Below are 16,092 nucleotides of genomic sequence, written 5' to 3'. Positions count from 1 at the left end.
TCACCTACCTGAGAGATATGGATATCTCATAACTGATCAAGGTGATGTATTACTCATGGATCAAGATGAGCATGTGACCTACCAAGAGGCCATAATTGGTCCCGAGTCTGAGAAGTGGCTAGAAGCCATGAAATCTGAAATGGATTCCATATACACAAACCAAGTTTAGACCTTGGTAGAGCCTCCTGTAGGAGTTAACCCTATAGGATGCAAGTGGGTCTTCAAAAAGAAGACTGACATGGATGGTAAGGTACATACCTATAAGGCAAGACTGGTTGCAAAAGGATATAAACAAATTCATGGGGTTGACTATGATGAAACCTTTTCACCAGTTGCAATGCTTAAATCTGTTCGGATTTTACTTGCTACCGCTGCATATCATGGTTATGAAATATGGCAGATGGATGCCAAAACTGCTTTCCTTAATGGGAATCTTCTTAAGGATGTGTACATGACACAGCCTGAAGGATTTGACATACCAGAAGAAGCCCAAAAGATATGTAAGTTACAAAGATCAATCTATGGATTGAAGCAAGCTTCCAGAAGCTGGAATCTTCGTTTTGATGAAACAGTAAAACAATATGGATTCATCAAGAATAAAGATGAGCCTTGTGTCTACAAGAAGGTTAGTGGGAGCATGATCTTCTTCCTGGTATTATATAAAGATGACATATTACTCATTGGAAACGATGTCCCTACCCTACAACAAGTAAAGTCTTGGTTGGGGAAATGCTTTTCTACGAAGGACCTAGGTGAAACAGCCTATATATTAGGAATCAGGATCTATAGAGATAGATCACAAAAACTGTTTGGCCTAAGTCAGAGTACATACATAGATAAAGTGCTTAGACACTTTAATATGCATGATTCCAAAAAAGGATTCATACCTATGCAACATGGCTTGTGTCTATCAAAAACACAATCCCCTTCTACTAAGGAAGAAAGGGATCGCATGAGTAAGATTCCATATGCATCTGTAATAGGATCTATCATGTATGCCATGTTATGTACTCGACCAGATGTCTCGTATGCTTTAAGTGCATTGTGTAGGTACCAATCTAATCCTGATGATGCTCATTGGGTAGCTGTCAAGAATATCCTTAAGTATTTGAAAAGGACTAAGGACTCATTCTTGATACATGTAGGTCAGGAAGAGCTTGTTGTAATTGGATACACCGATGCTAGCTTCCAGACAGATAAGGATGACTTTATATCGCAATATGGTTATGTGTTTTGCTTAAACGGTGGCGCTGTGAGCTGGAAAAGTTCAAACCAAGATACAGTTGTTGATTCTACAACCGAGACCGAGTATATTGTTGCCTCAAGTGCAACAAAGGGAGCTGATTGGATCAAAAAGTTTATTAGTGAACTTGGCATAGTTCCTAGCATTGTGGATCCGATTGGTCTCTATTGTGATAACAATGATGCTATCGCACAAGCTAAGGAGCCTAGATCTCACCAACGATCCAAACACATACTTAGGCGTTATCACCTCATTCGAGAGATAATCGATAGAGGAGATGTGAAAATATGCAGAGTACCTACACTTGACAATATTGCTGACCCACTGACAAATCCTCTTGCGCAGCAGAAACATGATGGTCATACTAGATCTATGGGCATTAGGGGTATGCATGATTGGCTCTAGTGCTAGTGGGAGATTGTTGGTGTAAGCCCTAGAGGCCAGTACTTTTGGTACTTGTATCGAATTATTTATTAATAATAAAATGATTTTTCTTTATTATGTTTGTTTAATAAAATCCCTAGAATAGCTAGTCCGTTTAATGTATCAAGTGTGAGTTAATCATGAGATCCCATTAAACATAAGGATAATATTCTTAAAGTATCCGTAGTCGAGCTTTATTGTGAAGTGAGATAACATTAAAGCATTAAGACTATTATGTATATAGACTGATGATCACATCTCATGGATCATGGATAAGGAGTTATCAATCCTTAAACATAGGTATGAATATTAAGAGTAGTATTTATACTGGATTGACCCTCTATGAGAATACTATATAAAATTTTATGCAAAGTGTCATAAGTTATTCTCATGGTGATAATGGTGTATACCACCCTTCGACCTGAAACCACTATGGACCCTAGATGTAGAGTCGAGTGCCTTATTGCTGATCAAACATTGTCTATAACTGGATGACCATAAAGACATTTGATGGGTACTCCATAAAGCATGCTGAGGCACATGAGTGACCTAGATGGAATTTGCCCAGCCTGCATAACTGGATAAATGTCTGCGGGCCCAATATTGAACTGGACAAGGATGACACGGTTTATGCCTTGTGTTCAATATAGACATAAGGGCAAAAGGGTAACTGTACACATAAGTATTATCACAAAAGGAATTGTCAGATCACATGACATTTTCATGTCTTGGGTAGGAGTGATGTGTTGCTAGATAACGCTCATTGTTTATTATGTTAAATACGTGATTTAATATAATTGCTAATTTCGCGAAAACCTACAGAGTCACACACAACAGGACAGATTGATGAGAGATAGAGTAACTAAGGAACATCGTAAGGTACAGTGCACTTAAGTGAATTGTAGAATATCGTAAGGTACGGTGTACTTAAGTAGAATATGAAATATGGTAATGTACCACACGCTTAAGTGATTTTGGCATATCATAAGATATGGGTCACATACACTTAAGTGGGTTTTTTAGCTTGCAGCCCACAAAAGTGGTTCTATAAATAGAACCCTTGTACATAAGCATTTGTGCAGTTGTAATTCCGTTTCTCTCTCTCTCTCACTCAAAGCCTTCATTCGTAGCAACTAGCACTGAGATTGAAGGAATCCATTCGTGTGGACTGAGTAGAGGCGTTGTCACCATTCAACGTTCGTGATCGCTCCGTAGATCTGCATCAAAGGTTTCAATCACCACAAGAGGTAACAATTCTATCACTGACCATGCCCATTCGTAAGGATCACTAAAGGAGAAAATTTTAAATTTCGCTGCGCTTTGGATCGCATTTTTCCTTCAAGAAGTTTCTTTGATACGAAGTATGGTACTTTACAAAGAAAGTAGTTTTCTTTTGTACTTCTGTCGCATCAAACAACATTGACATTTTGATACATATCTTTTAGTCAGAGGCTTGTTATGCAAGTGGATTGAAGCTCGAGTAGAGATCACAGTTAGCCATCAGAGTTTTGGTGAGACTTAAGAGTCTTTGGAAAACTTGGTTCTGAGACTTTCAGAAGCTTGTAGTGATAACTCATTATCAAAGTTTGACTTCATACATCATAGCTGACTTAATTGTTCACACGCTTTTATCCTTTGGCTCAGAGTCTGGACATCTTCAGAGTCAGAGTCTGTTTCCAATTTACTGCACACTCAGCAAAATGATTAGAGTACATAATTGTTCTCTACACTTTGTTATCATAAAAACTCAAGGATATTTATAGAACCAAACTTGTTCCAACAATCTCCCCCTTTTTTAGGATGATAAATCCATGTATTTTAGAGAACAATTTTTACTTGGATAATCATATTTATAAAACTTCAGAGATAGGTTTGTAAGCTCCCCCTGAGTTTTATGCTTTCAAAATTATTTCTTCAACTTAAATCTACAAACGTGAGGTTTGCACGCCCCCCTGAGTTTAAGACTCAAAATAATTTTGGTTTTAATAAAAGTTCAAAACAAATAAGTATTCTAAAATTCAGACTTGGGTTTGTAAGCTTTCTCTGAGTACTTATCACATTTTTCTTAGTTTCTTTGGAGTGAGGTTTGCAAGCCCCCCTGAGTTGAGACTTCGAAAAATATATGATGATCAATATGGTTCTAGATATGTTTGGGTTATATTGGGACTATAATATATATCGAAATAATATTCATTTTCTCCCCCTTTGTCATTAATCAAAACGATAAAAACAGAATAGAAAAAGCAAATAAAATGTAGAACAAAGAGTAAAAACGAGAGAAAAGTAAAGTAAAATTTTAATCAGTGAACAAAATAATACAAAAGAAGATAAAAAATAAGAATACGCCAAGAAAAGAAAACCAGGGAAAGGAGAAACTAGTGCTAAGAGAATCCAACACTATAGGGTCCTAAGTTGCAGCGAGCCTCTGACTCTAGGTGGTATCCAGAGCCTTCGTTAACCCTGCCTCCTGCACACTCTCAACAATACCTTGTTGAAAGAAAAGTTCAGAAAGAACTCTTCTAAGGTATGAGAGAAGATATTCCCTCGTGAGAGGCAACAATCTTTTGTCTCAAGAAGTTGAATATTGTGAGGGGAAGTTTAACCCCAGTCCTCGACAAGATGAAGAAAATGAGATGCTTGTCAACATAGGTGATTGCTTCCAGTGTATCTTCTCGTGGCTGAATGTTTGACACCAGCAGTTGATGTCAGATCTTCACCTTGGGAAGAAGAGAGGATACATTTTCCAGATTATTCTTGGTATTAAGGATTTTATCTATAACTCTATCATGGAATGGACTTGTCCTTCGGTACATGTCCATATGAACCCCAACTTCCTCACATACGACTGCCTTAGCAATACGAGCAAGAGAAATGGAAATGGGATTCCAAAAGCATTAGACTTAATGCATAAAGCGTCTTGTATAAGCTGCAATATGGACACATTTGTCCTGAATTCTCTAATGAGAACATGATAAATGGGTCCTTCAAGCATGTTAAAGTAGTTCACCCATTTCCTGGATCTAACATGACTTAGAAGATCCAAACCGTGATTTTTAAATTCGTTGAAGTCAACGAATTTTTCAGAAATAATGGTGAGGGGGCAGATGACTCCACAAACATACGTCATTTTGGAGATTTTAAAAGAGTGAAGGAAGATGGAAGTTTTTGAAGGTGATTTTAGCAAGTGCAAAATGAGATGAAAAATAAAAGAGTTAAAATGAGTTTAAATAGAGAAATGAAGGATGAAAAAAAATGTAGGAGTAAGTAGGAAGAAGTCTAACTGAAAAAACTTAACGGGAATCAATGCATGAAATAATAAAAGCACTTAAACCAAGACATGCAACAAAGCACGCTTTTCATAAGTCATTAATACAAAATATTAAAAATAACATTTGAAAAGACAAGAGAAAGCAGTAAAAAAAATTAAGTGTTTTAAAAACACACGCAAACTGACAAGGGGAGGTAAGTGAAGATATTTTCTCTAGAACCAAGAAATATTATCCTAAAGGGTCACATCAAATGTTTTAGATGACTTTAACGTATGACATTTGTCTTATTTTATAGACATGCAAAAATGCTTGATTATACCATTAATATTAACAATTCAGAATCCAGAAGACAAAATGTCCCAGAGGGGTTCTGACTTTGGACCTTCTGACACATAGATCCTCCAAACTTCAGAGGGCTAACTGGTTCATAGCCAATAGATCTCAGAGTCATATTTTACTCTTCAGAGGCTACACATTTTTGAAAATATTTTGTTTTATTATGGAAAGAGTTCCATTTTAATATTTTTCAAAATAAAAACAAATATATCTTTAGCAAGGGGTTTTGTAAAGATGTCAGCTCATTGGTGGTTTGTATCTATAAATTTTAAATTGATCACACCCTTCTGAACATAATCTCATATAAAATGTTTTTTAATTTCAATGTGTTTAGATATAGAGTGTAAAATAGGATTCTTTTGGTAAGAAAATAAGAGAGATCCAATCATACCTTTGTATACCTTTTGATCTACTTGTTTTCTTTCATCTTTCTCCAAAATACATGTAGGATGCATTGGAGTCTTTGCTAGCTTACATTCTGACAAGTCAAACTTCTTCGGAAGTTCCCATGTATATTTTCTTTGATGTATATATGTCTCTTCTAAATTTTAGTTGATCTGAATCCCCATAAAATTTTAATTCTCTCATCAGACTCATCTCAAATTATGCCTGCATAGACTTAGAGAATTATTTGCAAAGAGTAGTATTAGCATAACCAAAAATAATACCATCAACATAAATTTGCACAACCAATATATCATTTTTGAATGTTTTACAAAATAAAGTTGTATCTACCTTCCCTCTTGTAAAATCATTTTTCAAAAGAAAATTGTTTAGTCTTTCATACCATGCTCTAGGAGCTTGTTTCAGACCATACAAGGATTTCTTGAGTTTGTAAACAAAATCTGGATTTTTATAATTTTCAAAAACATGAGGTTGACATACATACAGTTCATTAGTAATATAGCCATTCAAAAATTCACTTTTAACATTCATCTGATAAAGAGTGATATTGTGGTTTACATCAAAGGAAATTAAGAGACAAATAGACTCAAACCTGACCACTGGTGCAAAGCTCTCAGTATAGTCAATTCCCTCTTGTTGACTACAGCCTTGTGCAACCAGTCTGGCTTTGTTCCTTACCACTTCTCCTTGCTCAATCAACTTGTTTCTGAAGAACCATTTAGATATTATCACATGGGTTCCTTTTTGTACTGGCACAAGATCTCATACATCATTTCTAGAGAATTGATTTAGCTATTCTTGCATAGCCAGAATCCAGTTAGTGTCCAGAAGTGCTTCATTAATTAAGGTAGGTTATATTAAAGACACTAGTCCCAGAAGAATTTCTTCAGAAGGTTTGAATGAAGATCTTGTTCTTATGGGTTCAGTTTTATCTCCCAGAATCACTTCCTCGGGATGTGAAGAACTTTTCCTTTGTTTCCTCAAAGGTGCTTGAGAGGAAGCAACACCTGATACAGGTTGAGCAACTTTGGGTTTTGAATATTCAGATCTTTTAACTTCAAATTTCTTTCCTTCAGAATCTGAGTAGCTAATTTCCAGATCTGCAAACTTTTCAACTAGCTTTGACTTGTCAAAGTCAAGCTTATCATCAAACTTAACATGAATTGATTTCTCAACAAATATTATTTTACTGTTATATGCTTTGTAGCCTTGTGAGTGTTTAAAGTATCCTAACATGATACATTTTTGTACCTTAGAATCAAACTTGTTTAAGTTTTTTTTTAGTGTTCAAAATAAAACAAGAACATCCAAAAGGATGAAAATATGAAATGTTGGATTTTCTATTTTTCCACAACTCAAAAAGAGTCTTACCCATAATAGGTCTTATAGAGATTATGTTCTGAATGTAACAGGTTGTGTTGAGTGCTTCTGCCCATAAGTACTTTGCAACATTTATTTTATTGATCATGGTTTTGGCCATTTCTTGTAAAGTTCTATTTTCCCTCTCTACAACTCCATTCTGCTGAGGAGTTCTAGGGCAAGATAAATCATGTGAAATGTCGTGTAAAATAAAGAGTTTTTCAAAATCTTTATTTCCAAACACATGTGACTCGTCCTTGTGTTTACGAAACTTAACCCATGTACACATGTTGTAGTCATCAACAATTACTAATCCATGCTTTATACCATTGGCATAGGATGTCTTCATAGGCCTAAACAATTTAATATGTAAAAGCTCCAAAGGCCTAGAGGTTGAAACAACATTTTTTTAAAAGAAGTTTAAGAAAACTTGCCTTTCTAACATGCCTCACAAAGAGCATCTGAAGCAAGTTTCAGATTTGGAAGGCCTCTTACTAAGTCCATCTTGTTAAGCATTGAGATTCTTCTCATGCTAACATGGACTAGTCGTCTATGTCAGGTCCACTGCTCTTCGTTCATAGACATGAGGCACTTAACAATTTGATTTTCTAAATCAGAAAGTTTGATCTTATAAATTTTGTTCTTCCTCTTGCCATTGAATAGTACATAGCCATCATTTTGATTAATAACTTTGCAGGATTTCTGATTAAAGATAATATCATAATCATTGTCTTTTAATTATGCATTAAACCTTTAATAAGTAAAACATTATTTATAGAAGGGGGAGATCCATTATTGATGGTTCCAGAGCCAACAATCTTACCATTTTGATTGCCTCAAAAACCTACAGTGCCTCCAGTCTTAAGTTCTAGGCTTTGGAACATATTCCTTTTTCCCGTCATGTGTCGTGAGTATCCAGAGTCCAAGTACCATGACTGGAATTTCAACTCTGCTGCTAAGGATGTCTACAACATATATTATTTTATATTTAGGTACCCATATCTTTTTGGGTCTTTTTTTAGTTTTCCCATAGTTTTTCTTAACCTTGGGTTTTTGTGCAGCATAATCATGTGTGTGCCCATAAGTGAAATGAGAGTATAGAGTTTTTGGTTTTATAGCCTTTTATTTAGATTTAGGTTTAACCCTAGAGTGTTTAGGTGGCTCATAACCAATACCTCTTTTACCATTTGTGCTATTTTGCTTTTGTCTATGTTTCGTGCAAGAAATTTCTGAAAAACCATGTCATATTTCTTTATGACATCGTTAGATTCCATGGGAGATTCTGAAGGAATTTCCTTTTCAAGATCTTTACTCTTGATTTTTAGAACAGAGTTATCTTTTTCAAGAACATAAAAATTCTATTTCATATTAGAATTTTCTTTCTTCAACTCACTAAGGGCTTCACATTCATCTATGTGGATTCTTTTCAGATCCTTGTGTCTGTTCTGAAGACTCTGAAACTTTTCAAGAATTTCAGTGAGACAAAACTCAACTTCAGAACGAATAAGATTAGAGAATACCTCATTTGAGTATGAATCTGATTTTGATATAGAGTCAGATGCCTCTGAGCTATCCATCAGTTCCATGTAGTCACTTCCTTCTCGTTTAGCTGGTCGACTACCTTGTAGTCACTTTTCTTGATAATCCTCATAAACTCATCCACTTCCTTCTCGAATGCGGTCTTAGGAGGATCTTCCTCAGTAGTAACCTCTTCGGCGGCCATCTGTTTCCCTTTAGCCTTGGCAGCTGCCTCGACTTCAGTATTCGCGCGTAATGTTGATGGTGTAAATAGGTGTCCACTGCGAGTGAAGCCACCAACCCCTCCAACATTGTCTACAGCGGAGCTACCAATGTTAATGTCTTCTTCGTTAACTTTCTGCCCCTGGCAGTAGATATCAGCCCCATAGTGCCACGGGATAGCACTGTCTTTCTCATACGGAACGGATCCTGGTATTGTGATGGTGATCGGACCTACCAAAGTCGGTTGAGGGCTGTCAGAGTAAATTGCAACTGGTGTTGAACTTTCGATGTTCACCGCTGCTGGTTCTGTACTTTCTGGGAAATATATTGTTGTCGGAGCGAGTCTCTCGGAAACATATATTTCTTCAGGAGTGAAATAAAACGTCACCGTCGATACATCATTCTTCACTGGACGGGCCTGATCGAACTGAAGACAACCTTCATCTATCAGTTGCTGAATACCCCTTCTCAAACAGTCACATCCATTTTCGGCAGCTTGACAATTTCTGCATTCTTCCCCACAGCCCGGGAAAATCTGTCCTTTCAGAAGTCGGTCTTTAACCACCGATAGCGAAGTCTTCACCTTAGTAATATCAGAAACCAAATTCATATTTTCCCCACTATCAACAACATTAATCCTCTGCCCGCCGTGAGCCGGCATCGGGTTTTGGATAACATAAGGCACCGGAGCAAAGTTGATAGCCTGGGCATCTCTCAAATCTTGTACCTTTAACTGGAGAGCCTTGCAATTATCTGTAGTATGGCCAGGTGCGTTGGAGTGAAAAGCACATCTGGCGTTGACATCATAACCTCTAGGCAAATTATTGGGATCGATTGGTGGGGCCAGAGTTCTCAATGTAACCAGATTCATGTCAATCAGCTTGGGAAGTAATACTGAATAAGGCATTGGGATTGGCTCGATGACCCGGTCCGTCTGCCTTGGACATTGTTGATAGTGTCTCTGCTGACCCGGATTACCACCTTGTTGTTGATTGTTGTACCTGGGTTGCTGTTGCGGATGATACTGCGGTTGAGGAACAAGTGTTGGAATAGTGACTGCGGCCACTTGATCTTGATAATAATTAGGGCGTCCTCTACCCCTGCCTTTGCCGGCATACACAACGCTTGCCTCGCCTTCTTTTCTTCGCTGACCGTTACCAGCAAACGGTCTCTTGGGACCTGATGAGTTGGAAGCACTATTGTCTTGAATTCGGCCCATCTTCAACAGACTCTCGATTCTTTCTCCAGCAATTACTATCTCTACAAAGCTGATTGACGGGCAAGCAGCCAATCTCTCAATATAATTGCCTTGAAGAGTGTTCATGAACATATCCGCCATCTCCCTTTCAGACATAGGGGGTTGGACGGACGCAGCAATCTGTCTCCAACGCTGAGCATACTCTCTAAAGGTTTCCTTGGCAATCTAAGACATACCTTGCAACAAGGTCCGATTTGGAGCCATGTCCAAGTTGTATTGATATTGCTTGACAAAAGCCTCTGCCAAGTCTTTCCAGCTCTTGATGGTAGTACGAGACAAATGAGAATACCATTCACGAGAAGCTCCAGTTAGGCTGTCTTCAAAATAGTACATCCACAGCTTTTCATCTTCCGTGTGAGCTCTCAACCTTCCCAGATAAGATTGGAGATGAGTGCGTGGGCAAGAAGCCCCGTTGTATTTCTCAAAAGTAGGGGGTTTGAACTTGTGAGGAATCCTTACTCCCTGAACCAGACCAAGATTTGTGACATCAAAGCCTAAGGAATTTTGAGACTCCAAAGATTTGAGCTTCTCAGCAAGCTCATCCATACGGCGAGTGGTCTCGAGGGCCTCGTCGTGCAAAGAAAATTGATCATACTGATAATCTTCAATAACGGGGCGCCCGTTAATCCGAACTCCTTGATTCACATTGTACCTTCCGCCAATACCATTTCCAACATTCCCTGTGTTGCCAACATTACCCGGGTTTCCATCAGCATTTGCGTTACCCGCGTTACCAGTGTTCACAGGGTTATCAGCTTTCCCAGGGTTACCATGGTTTCCCTCAGCATTTGGTATCTCCACCTCCGGATCGGGTCTCGGTTGCTCAACCAATTCCCTCAGCTTTTCCTGGCCTTCTGCCATACCAATCATCAATGTCATGAACTGATCCATCCTTTCACGCATATCAGCCAGCTCTTTCTGTACTTGGTCCATCGCTAGCTGTGGACGATTTTCCTTTGTCGGGTACCTGTGGACTCGCTTGGGACCAATAACTGCCTGATACAGGGAACAAACATTAGACACTGCAGTGACACCTGCAAAACAGACAAGGGTTAATATGCATGGTATGCGATGCACTACTTGTTCAGTTTTAAGGCACCCCCGTTTTGAAAGGGAATACCCTGCAAATGAATAAGCATGATATGTTGGATGCAAATATGCAGATGATGTTATGCAATGCAAAGGCATGTCAATCAGAATTGATGGATCCGCTTGAACATCTGTCAGGTTGCACTGCCTGGAGAGAAATTCACTGAGGAATATAATACAAGACCAAAACTCTGCTCCAGAAAACCGGGTTGGTTGGAGGTTAAGGTTTCCTGAATTTAGCCCACCCCTCACTGGTAGGTTCTAAGAACAGAAGTTCGTCAGCTTCAGCCCTTCAGTCGCGAATAATACGTTTACCACTGAAGGTTTGGTATTATTACGGGACAAAATACCTCCATTGACTCCCCTCAACAGGACATCCTAATAGCAAGTTCCCAGTCTCGGGATCCTCGGATTGAGCAGCGAGAATGCGCCCACCAGAGCTAACATAATCACGTCTCGGAGGAGAGGCCTCGACTGAGTTCTCGGGAAATGGTCACCAGAGTCGACGATTTCTAGAGGAACATCCTGCCGTTACGGAACACCCGTAAGACATAATATATCCAAAAGAAACCTCGTCTGGGTGTGGTTCTTCACGAACGACTTACCGTAGCAACACGCCACGCAAGCCTCATGATTATTCACTCTAAAACCTGTGTGTACACTCAAGCCTGGGTAATGGGCTTATCTATCATAGAACACCCCATCCCAACAAACATACAAACAAACAGATCCAACAGATACAACAGATGCATGCAAGCAGGTAAGCAAATAAAGGTACAAAAGCATGAACACCCAATAAACAAGAAATCACACAAGCTAGGAGGGACTCGCTTAGGGAAGATGGACCAGCAAGAGGTCAACTTCTTTCAATCCCCAGCAGAGTCGCCAGCTGTCACAACCTGAAAAATACAGTGCGCGAAAAAACAGCCAGCGAAAGAAAATGACAGAAGAGTCGTCACCGTGCGTTATTCATCCCAAAGGAGGGAAAGGAAACGCTCGAACTAAACCTGAAAAAGGAAAGGACAAGACGGGGTCTCGCAACCAAATCTTGGGTTCGGGAGTCGGTTATGCGAAGGGAAGGTATTAGCACCCCTACGCATCCGTAGTACTCTACGGGATCCACTTTTGTAGTTCTTGTCTAAAGGGTGTGGGTTTATCTAATGTGTTATTTACTAAAAAAGGGGGTTAAATGAAAATGACTCGCGCGAATGTCGCATCCACTGCATACGTATCTCATCTGAATATGAGAATCAGAGTCTTCGTAGCTCGGCTACCTAGGGGTTAAGGGTAATTGTGCTCGCTAAGACATCGCGTCTTATGCCTACGTATCTCATTTGGCCTGAGAATCAGAGAAAAATGTAGTTCGGCTAACTATAGGGTTATGGATTGGGTTTTGGACGAACGACGTCACTACGCAATCTACCGGATCCTCGACCTTTGGAGACATACTCGCCTGTAGTAGAAGGAGTTAACGTGTTGCTTTGGGTTTAGGGTTTGGGATGCTCAAGGGCAAAAAGGCAGTCCTTGAAGAAGGAACCGCGCTACCTGCAGGGATACGAACACATACAAAACAAACATGTATAAAGTAAATGTGCCAACAAGGGGCTCATAAGTAAATAAACAAAAGAAAACAAATGCCTCCTATCGAGGTCTTCCAACTAAGAAAGCGATAAAATGCGGAAAAGAGGTAAAAGTACCACACGGATAAAGATCCGAAGTAACAGCAATTAAAGGAGTAAGAAACCCAGGGATCTCCCAAGCTAATGTCATCAAAGAAAGGTGAGTCAATACAGGTAATCGGAATGAACCTCCAGGGGGTATCCCACAAATAAAGTGGGAAAACCACGCAAACCATCTCTGCAAGAGTCTGTGAGCCCTCACAAAAACTCAACAAAAGGGTTAGTGAAACACGATAAGCATTTTTTTTCATGGATAACAGTATGGTTTCAGAAACCTCACACCCTGTGGCATACATTTCAGAAATCATGTGATTAAACATTCAAGGCATAGGTTTCACCCATTCATGCATAATTAAACCCGTGGGCAAAAACATAATGAAATTCATCCATCATACCTCATACATTCAGATGATCCAAATGAAGAGCATAAAATCATGGGAATGAGGCAAACCTGATGGGAGAGACCGGTTGAAATCAAATGGCACGGCTGGGTTTGCAAGGCAATGTTAGGGTTTGCGTGAGATGAAAGTGTGTGAGTCAGATTGAATTTTTCAGAGCTACCTGGGGGTTGCTCTGAGTTCTCTGTCAGGTTTCTCTCCAGGTTTTGTCAAGGGTTTTGTTCCAAGGAAACCTCAGAGTATTTTGTTTATCTTCCTTTTTCTGTCTGATCTCCCTCTTTTATAACCTGATTTTCATGGCTTTGTGGGCTCAAATGAGAGAGGTCCAAGTCCAAGTTTTTTCTATTATATTTTATTTATTTTTTTATTATTATTTTTATTTATTTATTTATTTTTTATTTTTTATTTTTTTCGTTCTTTTTTTTTTTAATTTTCGTTTTTTTTTTTTTTAAGTAAAGTTTCTTGGATCTAATTCTGATTGACATGATGAAATGCAATATGAAATGCTAAATGAATGCATGAATGAGGAGGGCAAATTTTGGGGTGTTACACACATCAAATAGAGTTGACATTTAGATATGTATCTTTTAGTCAGAGGCTTCTTATGTAAGTGGGTTGAAGCTTGAGTAGAGATCATAGTCACCCATCAGAACTTTTGGTGAGACTTAAGAGTCTTTCGAGATCTGGGTTCTGAGACTTTTAGAAGCTTGTAGTAAGAACCTATTATCAGAGTTTGACTTCATACATCATAGTTGACTTGATTGTTCACACGCTTTTATCCTTTGCCTCAGAGTCTGGACATCTTCAAAGTCAAAGTTTATTTCCAATTTACTGCACACTCAACAAAATGGTTAGGGTACAAAATTATTCTCTTCACTTTTTTATCATCAAAACTCACGGATAGTTGTAGAACCAAACTTGTTGCAATAAAGTCCCCCAAGCGAGAATTAGATAGTCGAGTCTGTTAGGCGATACCTAAATAGTCAAGTCCTTTATGTGAGACTTTGTAAATATTAGTTTATTCAACTCTTAGGACCATTACTTTTATTTTGTTGTCCCGTTATAGGGGATTTATAAATCTCCATACAAAATCTCTTTAATGATAATACTCTTGCCTTAGGCGATATGTTTATTGATTTCATTTTATTGTTGTATCTTGAGTTGGCAAAGACACCTTGTAAGGGTTATCCCTAAGGGGCGGTTACAATTTCCACTCCTGATTGGAACGAGATGACCTCTCAGAGCGACTTTGACCTTTCATTAAGCAACAAGGCTTAGAAAGGGAAAAATGATTTTAAATTCGTGAGACGTTGATCACTTTTTAGAGGAGCACGTCCTTGAGATTAAGGGGCGAGTTTCTCGAGTGTAGCTTTAAAGGGCGAGTCCCTCAAGCATTACAACATTTGATGCTTTAGGAATGTTTACTTTTTGTTAATTGTTTGTCTTTTCACTCGTTGTAGGATCTTTTACGACCACGCCCTTCAGGGTTTACTAATGAAAAGCTCAGATGTTATTCTGATTCTTATCATGTTATTTGGATTTTCTTACAATTAATTTGTGGCATTTGCGTCTCTTGTCACCTTGACTGAATAAATTTCTTGTAAGGGCGAGTCTCTGAAGTGTTACTTGTGTTTCTCTTGGCGAGAATCCTTCAGTGAAAACCAAACATCAATATGCCTCGTAGGGCGAAAAAGATCCTTTAGTGAAGGTTCAACATCAATATGTCTGGTAGGCAGGAAGTATCTTTCAATGAAGGTCTGACACTAATATGCCTCATAGGGAGGCAAAGACCCTTCAGGTAAGGTTCAACATCAATATGTCTAATAGAGCGACAATGATTTTTCAAAGAAGGTCCAACATCAATATGCCTCATAAGACGACAATGATTCTTCAGTGAAGGTCCAACATTAACATGCCTCATAGGGCAGAAAAGATTCTTTAGTGAAGATCCAACATCAATATGCCTCATAGGACAGAAATGATTCTTCGGTGAAGATCCAACATCAATATGCCCTATATGGAAGCAAGGATCCTTCAGTGAAGGTCTGACATCAATATGCTTCACGTTAAGGACCCTTCAGTGAAGGTACAACATCAATATGTCTCATAGGACGAAAAAGATCTATCAGTGAAGGTCCAACATCAATATGTCTCATAGGACGACAATGATCATCTAGTGAAGGTTCAGCATCGTGACAAAGATCCTTCAATAAAGGTCCAATATCAATATGTCTTATAGGGTGACAACAATCATTTAGTAAAGGTTCAATATCAATACGCCTTATAGGGCAACAATAATTCTTCTTTGAAAATCTAACATTAATATGCTTGATAGAGCGACACACATGGAATTATGAATGGAATTATGAATGTGGAAGACCTCGTTTTTTAAATCAAATATAAACTTTCACTTCATTCATTTGTGGGTAAATCTTCAGAGACCTAAGTAAAATATTATGGGATGGAATGCTAAAAGTTGAGTAATTTTGGAGAAAGATTCATTGAAGTGAAAAATACATTACAAACACCTTTCATAGTAAACTTTCATTAGAAGATATATGTAAACTTTCTTTCCTGTTTCTCATAAGATCTCCCTGCAGGTTCAGTAAAAAGAGTAAAGGAAATAAATTAGGTAGTAAGATATCATTAGAAGATATATTTAAATATTTTTTCCTGTTTCTCTTAAGATCTCCTTGTGGATTGAGTAAAAAGAGTAAAGAATAAAAATTAGGATTGATCTTGGACAACAATGAGAAACTAATTTCTAGTAACTCTTGTTATTAACTAACAACGTATATTAATTTAAATCAATCTAAATAAACACATCAGTATATTTGCTTCTCTTCCTCCTCCTTTATCTTGTTTATGGTATTTGATTGATACTCTTATTTGC

The sequence above is a fragment of the Lathyrus oleraceus genome, chromosome 5 (genome assembly GCF_024323335.1).
Source record: "Lathyrus oleraceus cultivar Zhongwan6 chromosome 5, CAAS_Psat_ZW6_1.0, whole genome shotgun sequence".
Taxonomy (NCBI): domain Eukaryota; kingdom Viridiplantae; phylum Streptophyta; class Magnoliopsida; order Fabales; family Fabaceae; genus Lathyrus; species Lathyrus oleraceus.
Note: the sequence above shows the minus strand (reverse complement) of the source record.